Below are 14,806 nucleotides of genomic sequence, written 5' to 3'. Positions count from 1 at the left end.
GATTTCAACGCTAGAGAAGCTCAATTGTCAACATGTTTGCTCTCTAAGTCTAGCATGGGTTGGTTATGGCATAGAAGGCTTGGTCATGTTGGAATGAAATAATTGAACAAATTGATTAAGCATGATCTAGGTAGAGGCTTGAAAGATGTCATATTTGAGAAGGATAAGCTATGTAGTGCATGGCAAGCCAGAAAGCAAGTTGGCAACACACATCCTAAGAAGAGCATAATGAGTACATCTAAGGCATTTGAGTTGTTGCACATGTATTTGTTCGGACCAACAGCATACACTAGCATTGGTGGAAGCAAATATGAATTTGTTATTGTGGATGATTTCACTAGATATACATGGGTGTTCTTTCTTGTTGACAAGAATGATGTATTTGCAACCTTCAAGACATTCATCAAGAGAATTCACAATGAGTTTGAAACAACCATCAAGAAAGTGAGAAGTGACAATCGAAGTGAGTTCAAGAATACAATAATTGATGAGCTTTGTGATGAGTTTGGAATTAGGCATCAATTCTCAGCTAAGTACACTTCTCAATCAAATGGCCTAGTTGAGAGAAAGAATAGAACTTTGATTGATATGGCAAGATCAATGTTGAGTGAGTATAATGTGAGTCATTCATTTTAGGCCAAAGCATTCAACATGGCTTGCTACTATAGCAACCGACTCTATTGTCATCCATTGAAGGAGAAGACCCCATATGGGTTTTTGAATGATAGGAAGCCCAACATTGCATACTTTCAGGGTTTTGGTTGCAAATGCTATATATTGAAGAAAGATACAAGATTGAGCAAGTTTGAGAAGAAATGTGATGAAGGTTTCTTATTTGGTTACTCAACTACTAGCAAGGCTTATAGAGTTTGGAATTTAGCTAGTGGTACTCTTGAGGAGGTTTATGATGTGGAATTTGATGAAACCAAAGGTTCCCAAGAGGAAGATGAGAATCTAGATGATGTGAGAGGCACTTAATTGGTCAATGCAATGAAGAACATGGACATTGGTGATATAAGGCCTAGAGAGGTGATTGATGTTGAAGATGACAAGAATCAAGTGCTTTCTAACTCAAATGTGCAAGCTAGTGGTGCTCATAATTAAGTTCAAGCTAGAGCTAGTGATGACAAAGTGCAAGATCAACAAGTGGCTAGTTCATAATCTCAACCAAATGATCAATCAAATGCAAGCAATCAAGTGCAAGTGCTTCAACCAACCAATGTTGCAAGAGATCATCCTTTAGACTCTATAATTGGAGATATCTGAAGAGGTGTACAACCAAGATCAAGATTGGCATCATTTTGTGAACATTTCTCATTTATGTCATCCATTGAACCAAAGAAGATAGATGAAGCTTCTTTGGATGTTGATTGGGTCAATGCTATGCATGAAGAACTAAATAACTTCACAAGAAATCCAGTATGGAAGTTGATAGAGAGGCCTAAGGGACACAATGTGATTGGAACTAGATGAGTCTTTCAAAACAAGCAAGATCAAGATGGGATAGTTGTAAGAAACAAAGCAAGATTAGTGGCTCAAGGTTATACTTAAGTTAAAGGTCTTGACTTTGGAGAAACATATGCCCCAGTTGCAAGATTGGAAGCAATTAGGATCATGTTAGCCTATGCTTGTGCCCACAACATCAAGCTATATCAAATGGATGTGAAAAGTATATTTCTTAATGGCTACATCAATGAAGAAGTATATGTTGAGCAACCTCCCAATTTTTAAGATGAGAAGAAGCCCAACCATGTTTACAAGTTAAGAAATGCATTGTATGGTTTGAAGCAAGCACCTAGAGCATGGTATGAGAGATTGAGAGATTTCTTTCTCTCTAAAGGCTTCAAGATGGGTAAGGTTGACACCACTCTTTTCACCAAGAAGATAGGCAATGACTTGTTTGTGTTGCAAATCTATGTTGATGACATCATATTTGGATCAACCAATCAAGATTTTTGTGAAGAGTTTGGAAAGATGATGGCTAATGAGTTTGAGATGTCCATGATTAGGGAGTTTAGTTACTTCCTTGGTCTTCAAATTAAGCAATTGAAGAATGGCACATTTATTAGTCAAGGCAAGTACATCAAAGACATGCTCAAGAAATTTGGAATGAATGATGCAAAGTCAATTAGTATACCAATAGGGACAAATGGAAACTTGGACAGTGATGCTAGTGGCAATATGGTGGATCAAAAGTTGTATCAGACTATGATTGGAAGCCTACTCTATGTTACCATATCAAGGCCGAATGTGATATTTAGTGCATGCATGTGTGTAAGATTTTAAGCCCCACCAAGAGAAAGTCATTTAAAAGCAACAAAGAGAATATTGAGGTACTTGAAGCATACACAAAATGTTGGATTGTAATATCCCAAAGGTGCAATGTTTGAGCTTATTGGATATTCCAATTTAGATTATGTGGGATGCAAAGTTGAGAGAAAGAGCACATCGGGCACATGTCAACTATTGAGAAGATCACTTGTGTCTTTGTCATCAAAGAAGCAAAATAGTGTAGCACTCTCGGAATACATTTTGGCCGGTAGTTGTTGTGCACAATTACTTTAGATGAAGGCTACTTTGAGTGATTTTGGAATCAAGTTAAAGCAAATGCCATTGCTATGTGACAATGAGAGAGCAATCAAGCTCACCAACAATCCGGTTCAACATGCAAGAACAAAGCACATTCATGTCTGTCACCATTTCATAAGAGATCACCAACAAAAAGGGGACATTTGTATTGAGAGTGTGGGCACCGATGATCAACTTGCTGATATCTTCACCAAGCCACTTGATGAGAAGAGGTTTTGCAAGCTAAGGAATGAATTGAACATACTTGACTTCTCCAATATGTGTTGATGCACCCCCATATATGACATGCCTCTCCTTCGAGCAAAGCAAGGTAAAGTTGATTGACATGTCATTCATCCATTGCTAAGTTCTTGTTTAGTGCATCTAGTCATTCCTCACATGTCTTAGGCTTATTCATGAAAATCAAATGACTTTGATGCTTGTATGGTACCACTATTGCTTGTATGGTTGAAATGATCTAGTGGTAACATATGACATGTTTGTGGGCTTATGAACCTAGTGTTTAATCTAGAAAATGAGCTATACGTGTTTAACTCAACATGGTGCATGATAACCCTTATTTGGAGGTGTGAAGAAGCTTTCCCTTGGATCAAACCGAATTAAATATCTTTTTTGTAAATAATCTAGATTGAACCAAATTGGAAAAATGATGATCACTTCACATGATTTCACCCCAACCTATCTAAAATTTGAGCTCACCTTTTGTGCTAATTGTTGACAAAGGGAGAGAGAAATTCACAAAGATAGTAAAGATAGGGAGCAAACAAATGAAATAACATTGTAAGGGGATCAATTAAAATTTGAAGCACACAAGTAGGGGTAGCAAGCTCATAAACTTGTATGTTGCTTTACATGTGCATTACATATGTTTGCTTGCATGGCACAGGTTTTAAATTCTATATCCATGCTTGTGTGGTGTATGCTAGTAGTAACTTGAATGATGAATGAAGCACTAGCATGCATAGGAAGAGTAACTAGACTTATGTTTATCTTGTAAAAACTAGACCCTTTCATGTAATTTTGATCTCACAGGGTTTTTTAGTTTTTGTGAATGTCTAGTTACTAATGGTGCTAAGGATGGAGTACAAATGGCAACTCCGATTGGTATCAAGCTTCAAAGGTCAATTCTTTACACCTTAGCATCATTTGGTAGACATTACTTCCCCACACTTCCTAATCTATGCATATGTGCAAGCCTTCAAATCCAAACTCTTAGCACATATGTAGGGGGGCTAATGCTACCAATTTTAGGTTTATGAAACTTGTCCATAACCTTTACACATGGTAATATGCTTGGGCAAGCAACATGAATTAAAAAAGATTTTATTAAATATCTTTGTAAATAGGTTGTCATCAATTACCAAAAAGGGGGAGATTGAAAGCCCTAGTTTGGTTTTGGATAATTGATGAAACCTATGCACTAACCTTTATCATGAGTTGTGATATGAGCTGGGTTGGTGCAATCCAAGTTGTGAAGCATGGTGGCACTCAAATGGTGATGTTGATCACATGAAATGATGAGATGGCCACTTGTGATGATGATCAAGTGCTCAACTTGGAAAAGAAGAAAGAGAAAAACAAAACCCTATGGAGATCAAGGCGAAGGTATAATTAGGGGTTTTGTTTTGGTGATCAAGACACTATAGAGAGTGTGATCACATTTAGGGTAGATGGCTGTACTATTAAGAGGGGTTCTTAACTAGACAATTCGGTCATCTAGTGCCACTAGGTGTTTGACTTCATGCATTGCATTTAGACCTAGTGCACATCAGAGAGCAAGCAAAAATATTTATTGAAAATATTTTGAGAAATGCTAACTTGGCTCTAATATGTTTTGAGAAAACACTTTGAGAGTTAGCATCACTTGTGGGGAGTAGCTTGAGTTGATGTGGATCAAAACACGACAAAGTTTGCAACTCGGAGAGCTTGTTGTGGTGCCTGGGTGGCACTGCCACTCATTGTCCAGTGCACCGTCACCCCTATGGTAGTGCCTACCTAGACTTGGCAGAGAAGGGCCAAGAGTGGCTGGTTTGGAGTGGTCAGCGGACATGCCGGTGTACACTGCCATGGGCTGTCCGATGCCACCGCTGTTTTCTTCTAGAGACATGCGCAAGCGAGGAAGGTCACTGCCATCGTCACCGCCAGGGTGATGGCGCTGCACCGCCCTATTTTTCCAAAGAGGGGTAGTTTTAGGGACATGGCTGGGATGGTCACCGCCACCCCTAGGGTGGTGCTATCACCATGCCATGTTCGGTGGGAGCCAGTCCTCGCACTAATTATAGCTCGTAGCATCGCCTATGCTCCTATATAAGTAGAGGGGTACCCCCCTCTCTAAAGACACACCACATTGAGCTACAGCTCACTCTTTGCTCTCTTTAGTTTTACCTTTTAGTTGTATTAGAGCAAGGCAAAGCCACCTTGGAGGGCTTGGTTCCTTACAAGAAGAGGTTCTTGGTATGAATATCAATATGGGTTCTTCCAAAGTCATGTCTTCACTTTATTATAGTCATACTTATGAACTAGAGTATAGTTATTGTGTTATGATCTTGATATATGAACTAGTGCAGAGTTTATGTGGCATGAGAATAGCACACTTAACTTTATGCTTAAATAATCATATAACTTATATAATCAGAATTAGAGCTAAGTTGAGGTGGCGGTTCATCATGCTGTCAGGTGTGCCCAAGTTCTTTACCTGTCGATCTGTAGGGTTAGGGACTCAAGGGGATTTGGGTAGTTTCTATATACTCAAGCGTGGTGCTTGGGTATGGAGAGATAGGTGAATGCATTGTCCTTCTCTCCGGTTGAGGGGTAGGTGGTAGGTGGTGATAGCCCTATCCGTCCTACATAACCCCCCCATGTTCGTTTAGGTTGTAGGAGTCTAAATTGTCACATGAGGTTGCTGGCTGACCAGTACTTGGTGGCCTCCCGACCTGCTTCACAGTTAGCCCTAAAACTAATTATGTAATTTGTATGATTATCAACTAATTTTTGTATGACTACACTAGATCAATGTCTGCTTGACTTAGGATTATTCTTTTATCCTTTCTTTTCTATTTTATCCTTTGAGGAATGCAAAGTGTGTGTCCACTATCTTGGAATTACTATTCTTACCCCTGTTATAAGCATTGGTGCACTTGCAAGCATTATTATTCAAGTTCATATCCATACTAAACTCTTAATCAAATGCCTTTCTCTGGGAAAATATAAATAACGATACCCTGAATACTTCTAGGTGAAATGCTACAATGATAGCTCTGTGCGCTTGCGGATAAATATCTAAAATTGTTAAGGAACTGTTGACACCGTTTTTTGCATGTGTCAAAATGATCGGAGTGGACTAATCGGCAAGAAGAAAGTTACTGTATACTCTGATAGCCGATGAAAGCCAGCTTGTAAAGATGGTTGTCGATGGCTGGTGGTGGTTGATGGAAAGGTTGATTTAGACTCGGGCGTTGCCGATGAGGTTGGAGGTGTTATTGTCGATGCCGATGAAGGGAGGCTTGAAGACTACTGCCGATGAAATAGGAAGTATGCCGATGGAAAGGAGGTCGGTGAGATTTCCATCGTAATTGAGGCGGACAGGGAAATAGATAGGAGTTGATTTCCTTTTCTATATTCATTAGAGTATGATTCATGTAAGAGTCACGTATTTCCTTAGGTATGGATTTGGTGTCCTAGTTATGTTTGGTTATGTCTCTTTAGATCAGGGTATAAATATAGATTGAAGGGCAATGTAAAATATATATCAATCAATATCAAAACCAATTTTTACTCCTATTTGCATCTACTTACTTTTCGGCGACTTCGTCAATTTGCACAATTTTCTTTTTACGAGTTCTCATTGATTCGGCGAGTTGCATCGCAGTGCAACCTTTGGCGATTCTCGAGTTCCGCGTGAGTACCTCTTGGCCATGACTTTCGGGCGTATCGCTGTTGTCAGGACCAAAGTGCTCGTATCTTCATCCTTGTCGATTAACAGGTCAAATCGACTGGCACGCTTTGGATATCGATTCGGGTATTAGCCCTTTGTGTTTGCAGATCCACTTTTGCATCAATACATCTTTTGGCACGCTCGGTGGGACCAATCAATCCGATCAATATGTTCAATTCTGAGATTAATTCAGAGAACATTATTGCGGTATCAGAAGAAGATCTTAAGGAAGAGCAGAGGCAGGCTATGGAAAAAGCTGTAGAAGAATACATGCAGCTTTGTCTGAAATCGTTTAGCCTAAACAAGAGTGGACAAGTCATCCAGAAGCAAGATTTGCCGTTGCCTCGGCAGGTTACCTTTGACTCCAATCCTAGTAAACTTCAAGAGATGGTTAATTCTGCAGTAAATCATGCTTTAATTAATCATTCCAATGTGTTGTCCAATACTGTTCATAATGCTGTGGTTCGAACTCTCAAAGAAGGACAAACGGCATCGCATTATGTTGGGCCTACCTATCACCAACCAGAGCCGGTATCTGTTAATACTTCATCGGCTCCCTCGGCCGTTGTGGGTACAGAAGTTACTTCTCCTCCAGTATCGACAGGCTTACCTAATATTCAATCTACACCGATACGATCAGATCCGGTAGGACGAGTTTAGCTTAATACAGATCTAGCGGCATCAGCTATGTTAGGCCCTGTGTCTCAGAATAGCTAGATTCCTGCTAATTGGTGGGGATATGGTATGCCTCCGGGGTCATCTGCTTTCAATCCTAGGTTACCTCAAGTATTTGACGCAGTAGGAAAAGCTCCTATACCATCGGTTGTTTCACCGATGGCCCAAGTGCCTCAATATGCCATAGCAACTACTGTGCAACCAACTCCAGGGGGTTTCCAGATGCCTTTGGTTCAAATGCCCAGTTCAAATCCATCGGCAAGCTTACTGCCGATGCAGCAGAAAGCCCCTGTTATGAGTCAAACTGGGGTTCAGTTCATGCCTCAAGCTGGTTATAATTATCCAACAATGTCAGCAAATTACCAGCCATCGGCAAGTTTTATACCGATGAGTTCTAGTAATGGTTGGTTAGGATAGTTACCTGTTCAACATACAGTCCAGCAAAATCAACAGGTTGCAGGGATTCAACAAGGTTATATGCAAGCTGGTGTCCAGAATCAAGCATCGGCAGCACAGCCGATGAATCCTTTCCAACAGGTTAATGGACCACAAGTAATGGCAAATATGCCGGTTGCTGGAGATCGTGGGCCACAAAGATATGTAGAGGGATATCAGCAGGCACTTCCTGTAGAAATTCAGCCAATTCGTCATTAGGAGGCTGATGCTTTTTGGGCCGATAGGATAGCAGAAATTATGAAGGATCAGTTTGGGATAAAGCCCAAGGTCAATACTTATTCTTATCGGACTCCATATCCTCCTGCATATGATTTAATTCCTCTCCCAAATTGGTATAAGGTACCAGATTTTACTAAATTCTCTGGACAAGATGACACATCAACAATGGAACACGTCAATCGCTTCATTATTCAATGTGGAGAGGCAGCTAGCAGAGATGAATTAAGAGTTCGATTATTTTTATCATCTTTGTTTGGATCGGCATTTATGTGGTTCATTTCATTACCACCAAATTCTATTATTACCTAGGTTGATCTAGAAAAATAATTTCATAAGTATTTCTTTGCTGGAATCCATGAAAAGAAGCTTACCGATTTAGTAAAATTAAGATAGCGCAATGATGAATCGGTAGAGAGCTTTGTGCAAAGGCTACGAGATGTAAAAAATAAGTGCTATAGTCTGGTGCTGGATGATCGGCAGCTTGCCGATCTGGCTTTCCAAGGGTTATTGCCACATCTTAAAGACAGGTATGCTTCTCAGGAGTTTGAAAGTCTCAGTCATCTTGTGCAAAGGATCTCTGATCAAGATACTAGGGTTTTTGAACCTAAAAAGAATTGGAGTAAAAAGGTATCATTTGTTGAAGAAGTAGGAGATTCTGATTCTGATGAAGAACCAGTTATCAGCTTAGCTGAGTGGGTTAAGAATAAAAAGCCGATATCTTGTCCCTTTGGTCAAAAAGAGCCAGAAAAGTTTACCTTTGATATCACCAAGGCCGACAAAATATTTGATCTTCTGCTTCAAGAGGGCCAAATTAAGCTGTCACCTAATCATGTGATCCCATCGGCAGAAGAGTTGAAGAAGATCTTGTACTGCAAATGGCACAATGCAACTTCACACAGTACAAATGAGTGCAAGGTGTTCAGGCAACAGTTACAATCGGCTATTGAATATGGGAGAATTAAGTTTGGTACTTCCAAAGCCCAGAAGCCGATAAAAATTGATCAACACCCTTTTCCAGCAAATATGTTGGAGGCTAAAGGGAAGACTAAAGTATTGATGTCAGAGGCTGCTGAGAAAAACGCGTCAGTAGATCCCCAATATCGGATAACTACCGATGATGCAAAAAGTAAGGGCTTGCTGGGGGAAAGCAGTAGTTCCAAAAATCCTCCTCGACCTGGCATTATGATTACTCATCGAAGGCAGCAGGAGAGTTGGCGTCAGCGAAATGACCGATATCGACAATAGCAAGAAGAGAGATGTCGGGAAGAATGGCATCAACATAAAGATCATTGGAGGTGCCCGTTTTTTATCCATTGCTGGGAAGAAGGTATTAAATTACCAACTGTTGAAAATTGCCCTGAGTGCAATGGTTATAACGGGGTCAATCGGTCAGAAAGGAGGTTTCAACCTGGTAATCAGGGTTTATCCATCAATGAGCCAATCAGAGGCAGAGCATCAGTGCATGATCGGCTGGGGGGCAGACTTAGTGTACATGAGAGGCTTGGTAAACACGCTAGATATTTTCCAAGGAATCAAGAGGAGCTTGAGGAGATGGCAAACACAAGAGTTCCCGATGAGGAAATATTCTACAAGGATCCTAATATACGCCGTGTAGAATCAACTAGGACCTGTTATCAACCGGTGTGGAAAACCAAGTTTCCTCGATGGTGCCCGGAGGGTCTGACAAAGACACAGAAAAGGAGGATGCAATGTGAGCATCAGGAGGATTTATACCGAGAGGAAGATTCCTCCAATGAGAGGTTCAGTCGTCAGCAGTGGCAGGTAAAACACAAAAATAAGGGTCCATCGGCAGATGTTAATATAGTATTCATGTTGCCAATGGAGTTTTTGGCACTATCTGATAATGAGGAAGAAGTTGTTCTCTCTGATCAAGTAGCTCAGCTGACACTAGATCCAATGATGGCTGTTTTTGAGAAACCTACCGATGACGAGAGACAGCATCTTAAGGCTTTGTTTGTGAAAGGCAGAGTTGATGGGCAGCCTGTATCTAAGATACTTATCGATGGAGGGGCTGCGATTAATATTATGCCTTATGTGATGTATCGGAAACTTGATAAGGGAGATCAACACTTGACCAAAACCGATATGATGCTGAAGGATTTTGAAGGCAATGTGTCACCAGCTAAAGGGGCAGTATGCGTTGAATTGACTATTGGCAGCAAAACCTTGCCAATGACGTTCTTTGTTATCAATGGCAAAGGTGCATATAATTTGCTTCTAGGGAGGGATTGGATTCATGCTAATTGTTGTGTTCCTTCTACAATGCATCAATGCCTCGTTCAGTGGATTGGGGATAAGATTGAGGTTGTCCCTGGTGATTCTTCTTATATCATCGCATCGGTAGAATCAGATACTTATGAGCAAACTAAATGTATATCAGGAGAAGTTTGGGAAAAAGAGTTCCTTAGAGTTGCTGATTATGAAATTCCACCGATCCAAGCAGTCGGTTCTGAAGAAGAGTTTTAATAGATAGGTTTGCCGATGATGGAAAATTAGGTCAAGGGTTCACATCGGCAGATGATTTAGTAGAAGTAGATATTGGTGATGGCGATAGGTCAAGACCTACTTTTATTAGTGCTAAGTTAGATTCCAAGTGTAAGCAGCGAATAACTGATTTGTTAAAAGAGTATAAAGATTGTTTTGCTTGGGATTATACTGAGATGCCTGGATTAGACCGATCGATAGTTGAACATCGGTTACCTATCAAATCTGGATTTCAGCCACATCAGCAGCTAGCGCACCGATGCAACCCTAATATACTTCCTGACATTAAGGTCGAAATAACTAAATTAATTGAAGCAAAGTTTATTCGACAGTGTCGATATGCAGAGTGGATCTCTAATGTGGTTCTTGTTTATAAGAAAAATGGAAAACTTCGTGTTTGTATTGATTTCAGGAATCTCAACAAAGCCACACCGATGGATGGCTATCCAATGCCGATTGCTGATTTGTTGATTGATGCTGCAGCCGGACATCAAATTATCAGCTTCATGGATGGTAATGCAGGCTACAATCAAATATTCATGGCTGAAGAAGATATTCCCAAGACTGCTTTTAGATGTCCAGGTCATGTAGGGTTGTTTGAGTGGATAGTCATGACGTTTGGTTTGAAAAATGCCGGTGCTACTTATCAAAGAGCTATGAACTTTATTTTTCATGAATACATCGGCACATTAGTGGAAATCTACATTGATGACATAGTGATTAAGTTTGGAGATATCACAAAACATCTAGCCGATCTACGAAAGATATTGGAGTGCACAAGGAAGCATGGACTGAAGATGAATCCTAATAAATGTGCATTTGGCGTATCGGCAGGACAATTCTTGGGTTTTATGGTGCATCAGCGAGGCATCGAAATCAGTAGGAGGTCTATTGATGCAATTAACAAGGTGGCTGCTCCTGCCAATAAAACTGAATTGCAATCTTTGATTGGTAAGATTAATTTCATCAGAAGATTCATATCTAATCTGTCGGGTAAGATCAAGGCTTTCAGTCCATTACTTAAATTGAAAGCCGATCAGGAATTTGTATGGGGAGCTGAGCAGCAGTTAGCCCTGGATGAAATTAAGAAATATTTAACAAATCCTCCGGTGCTAGTTCCACCTCAACACGGGAAACCTTTCAGGTTGTATTTGTCAACTGATGATACCATTATCGGTTCAGCTCTTATTCAAGAATTTGAAGGGAAAGAACGTGTTATTTATTATTTGAGCAGAAGATTAGTGGATGCTGAAACAAGGTATTCGGCCATCGAAAAATTATGTCTGTGCTTATACTTTTCTTGTGTCAAATTAAGACATTATTTGTTATCTGCCAAATGTACGATCATATGCAAAGACGACGTGGTCAAGTATATGCTGTCGATGCCGATATTAAGTGGTAGAATCGGCAAATGGATTTTAGCATTATCAGAGTTTGAACTACGTTACGAATCGACTAAGGCAGTTAAAGGATAGGTTATGGCTGATTTTGTCACTCAGCATTGTAATGCAGTGGACTCTCTGGAGGTTGCTCCTTGGACACTTTTCTTCGATGGGTCCACATGTAGTGAAGGAGCAGGTATCGGCATTGTGTTGATTTCACCTCAAGGAAGGAAGTATGAGTTTTCATCGCCGATTGTTGCTACATCGACAAACAATCAGGCTGAATACCAAGCCTTGATAAAAGGGTTAGAATTATTGAAGGGAATACGTGCTGATGCTGTTGAAATCTTTGGTGATTCTATGCTAGTTATAAATCAATTGGCTGGGATTTATGAATGCCAAAGTGAAGTTTTAATTTCGTATTATGAAAGATGTTTGCAATTGTTGAAAGGGTTTAGAGATTTTCGTCTTGAACACATTCCTCGACTGCATAATGAGGAGGTGAATCGACTAGCTCAACATGCTTCAGGGTATCAACCTATTCAGGAAGTGCTAGCATTGGCAGTCAATACCGATGATTGGAGAAGGGAGATTGTCGATTATTTAAAGGACCCATGTAAAAAGGTTGAAAGGCGTATAAGGTTCCAAGCTACCAAGTATGTGCTCCTCGATGATGAATTATATTATCGAACTATAGATGGAGTTTTACTCCGATGTGTTAGCAGTGATGAATCGAAAAGTTTGATGGGTGAAATTCATAAAGGAGTGTGTGGAGCGCATCAATCGGCTTTCAAGATGAAGTGGATGATCAGAAGGAATGGATACTATTGGCCGACTATTCTTGAAGATTGTTTTAAATATTTTAAAGAATGTCAGGGGTGTCAAAAGTTTGGTAATATTCAAAGAGCGCCTGCATCGGCTATGAACCCTATAATCAAACCTTGGCCGTTCCGGGGATGGGCTATCGATCTCATTGGTCAGATTTATCTGCCATCGAGCAAAGGACATAAATTTATTCTTGTTGCTACCGATTATTTCACAAAATGGGTTGAGGCAATTCCTTTAAAAAAGGTGACATCGGCTGGTATGATCAATTTTATGAAAGAGCATATTGTTTACCGATTTGGTATTCCTCAGACTATCACTACCGATCAGGGTACTATGTTTACATCAGGAGAATTTGATGAGTTTGCTGTAGGTATGGGAATTAAAATTTTAAATTCTTCTCCATATTATGCTCAAGCTAATGGTCAGGCTGAGGCTTTTAACAAAGGGATTATCAAACTCATCAAGCGCAAAATTGAAGAAAATCCTAAGAGGTGGCATACAGTATTAAATGAAGCCTTGTGGTCATATCAGATGTCATATCATGGTGCAACCAAAGTGACGCCTTATCAGTTAGTATATGGACACGAAGCAGTATTGCCTTGGGAAATTAAAACTGGATCTAGGCGAATACGTTCTCAAGATCAGCTGACAGCCGATGATTATGATATTCTTATGAAGGATGAGTTGGAAGATGTGACGGGTCATCGGTTAAGGGCTTTAGTTAGCATCGAAGAAAACAAGAAAAGAATAGCCAGATGGTATGACAAGAAGGTGAAGGTAAAGGAGTTTGCCGATGGGGATTTGGTCTGGAAATTGATTTTACCGATTGGGACTAGAAGTTCAAAGTTTGGAAAGTGGTCCCCTAATTGGGAAGGTCTATATCGGATAAATCAGTCTGTTCCTGGTAACGCATATATTCTAGAAACCCTCGAAGGGGTTGTGTTTCCTAGAGCATTAAATGAAAAATATTTAAAGAAATATTACCCTAGTATCTGGATGGATGCATAAAAGTATAAGTGCCGATAACAGTCCTATCGGCTAGAATTATGCAAGGATGTCAATGTCTCATAAAGTGCCGATACAATAAACAAGATTACAAGTTTAACAAGGATTGGATAGCTAATATCGCACGCAGGCGAATCTGGTCGGCTTCCTCCATTTTTTGATGTCGTCATCGGTAGCACCCTCCATAGGCTTGAGTTTTTTCTTCATGGCCAAAGCTTTGCGAGCCTGGATGTCTCTTTCGTGCTGAAGGGCTTTGATGGCGTTGGGTAGCTGGCTTTCTTCTTGTTGAGCATGAGTTAAGGCTGCATCGACTTCTTTCAATTCAGCCAATAGAGCCATCTTCTTTGCTGATAAATCCAAGATTTTCTGCTTAAGTTCAGCACCCGAAGTCTGCAAGTTGCCGATGCCCTTGTGCTTCTCATTGGCAATTTGTTTCAGTTGTAGCATCTCTTCTTTGAGTTGAGCCTGAGCTGCTCTATCGGCAATACGTTGAGCAGCCCGTTGATATTGTAGTTGGCGGCTTTCTAAATGGGCTGCTGGGAAGAGTACTTCTTCAACATCGGTAGGGACCTGGCCACGGATTGTTTTGAAAATTGCCTTTGCAGGGTCTGAGTCATCTACCAGTTGGGCGGTATCCTGCTATAGCAAGTTCAGGAGAGCTTCCAACTTAGACTTAACTTCTGCCGATATTGTTCCTGGTGCAAGGGAAGAACTTGTTTCCTCTCCATCATCGTCAGAAACGTCAATGGCAAAGGAAAATAGGCTGTTTGGGGAGTCTTGTTCCTGAGGAAAAGAAAAAGAGGTCAGTTGAGGATAAATATGAATATTATAAATCGACTAGGTCAATTGGCTTACCTGTTTCAAGGCAATTTCCTATGCTTGGCTGGAGGAAGCAGCCTGGAGTATACCGTGTGGAGGATCAGCTGAACTTGCTGATGGAATATCCTCTGTGGCTTCATCGGTGGTTGGCCCTTGGGGTATGATGACTGATGGTATGTCTTGTACAGGAGGATTAACTGCTTGCTCAGTTGCATCGATTGATTCTGGCCAGCTTGCAGACGTTGGGGCAAATGGGGGGATCGGCATGGACTTCTGTCATTTTGGCTATGCCTCAGCATCTGTTAAAGCTTTGCGCTTTGCTTGGGCATCGGTAACGATTGGCTGGGGGGCATCGGCACTTGTTGGTTGTGAAGCTTGGACATCTGGTACGCTT

This window comes from Miscanthus floridulus, chromosome 2 (genome assembly GCF_019320115.1).
Source record: "Miscanthus floridulus cultivar M001 chromosome 2, ASM1932011v1, whole genome shotgun sequence".
Taxonomy (NCBI): Eukaryota; Viridiplantae; Streptophyta; class Magnoliopsida; order Poales; family Poaceae; genus Miscanthus; species Miscanthus floridulus.
The sequence above is the reverse complement of the archived record's forward strand: the minus strand, read 5'-3'. Positions refer to the sequence as shown.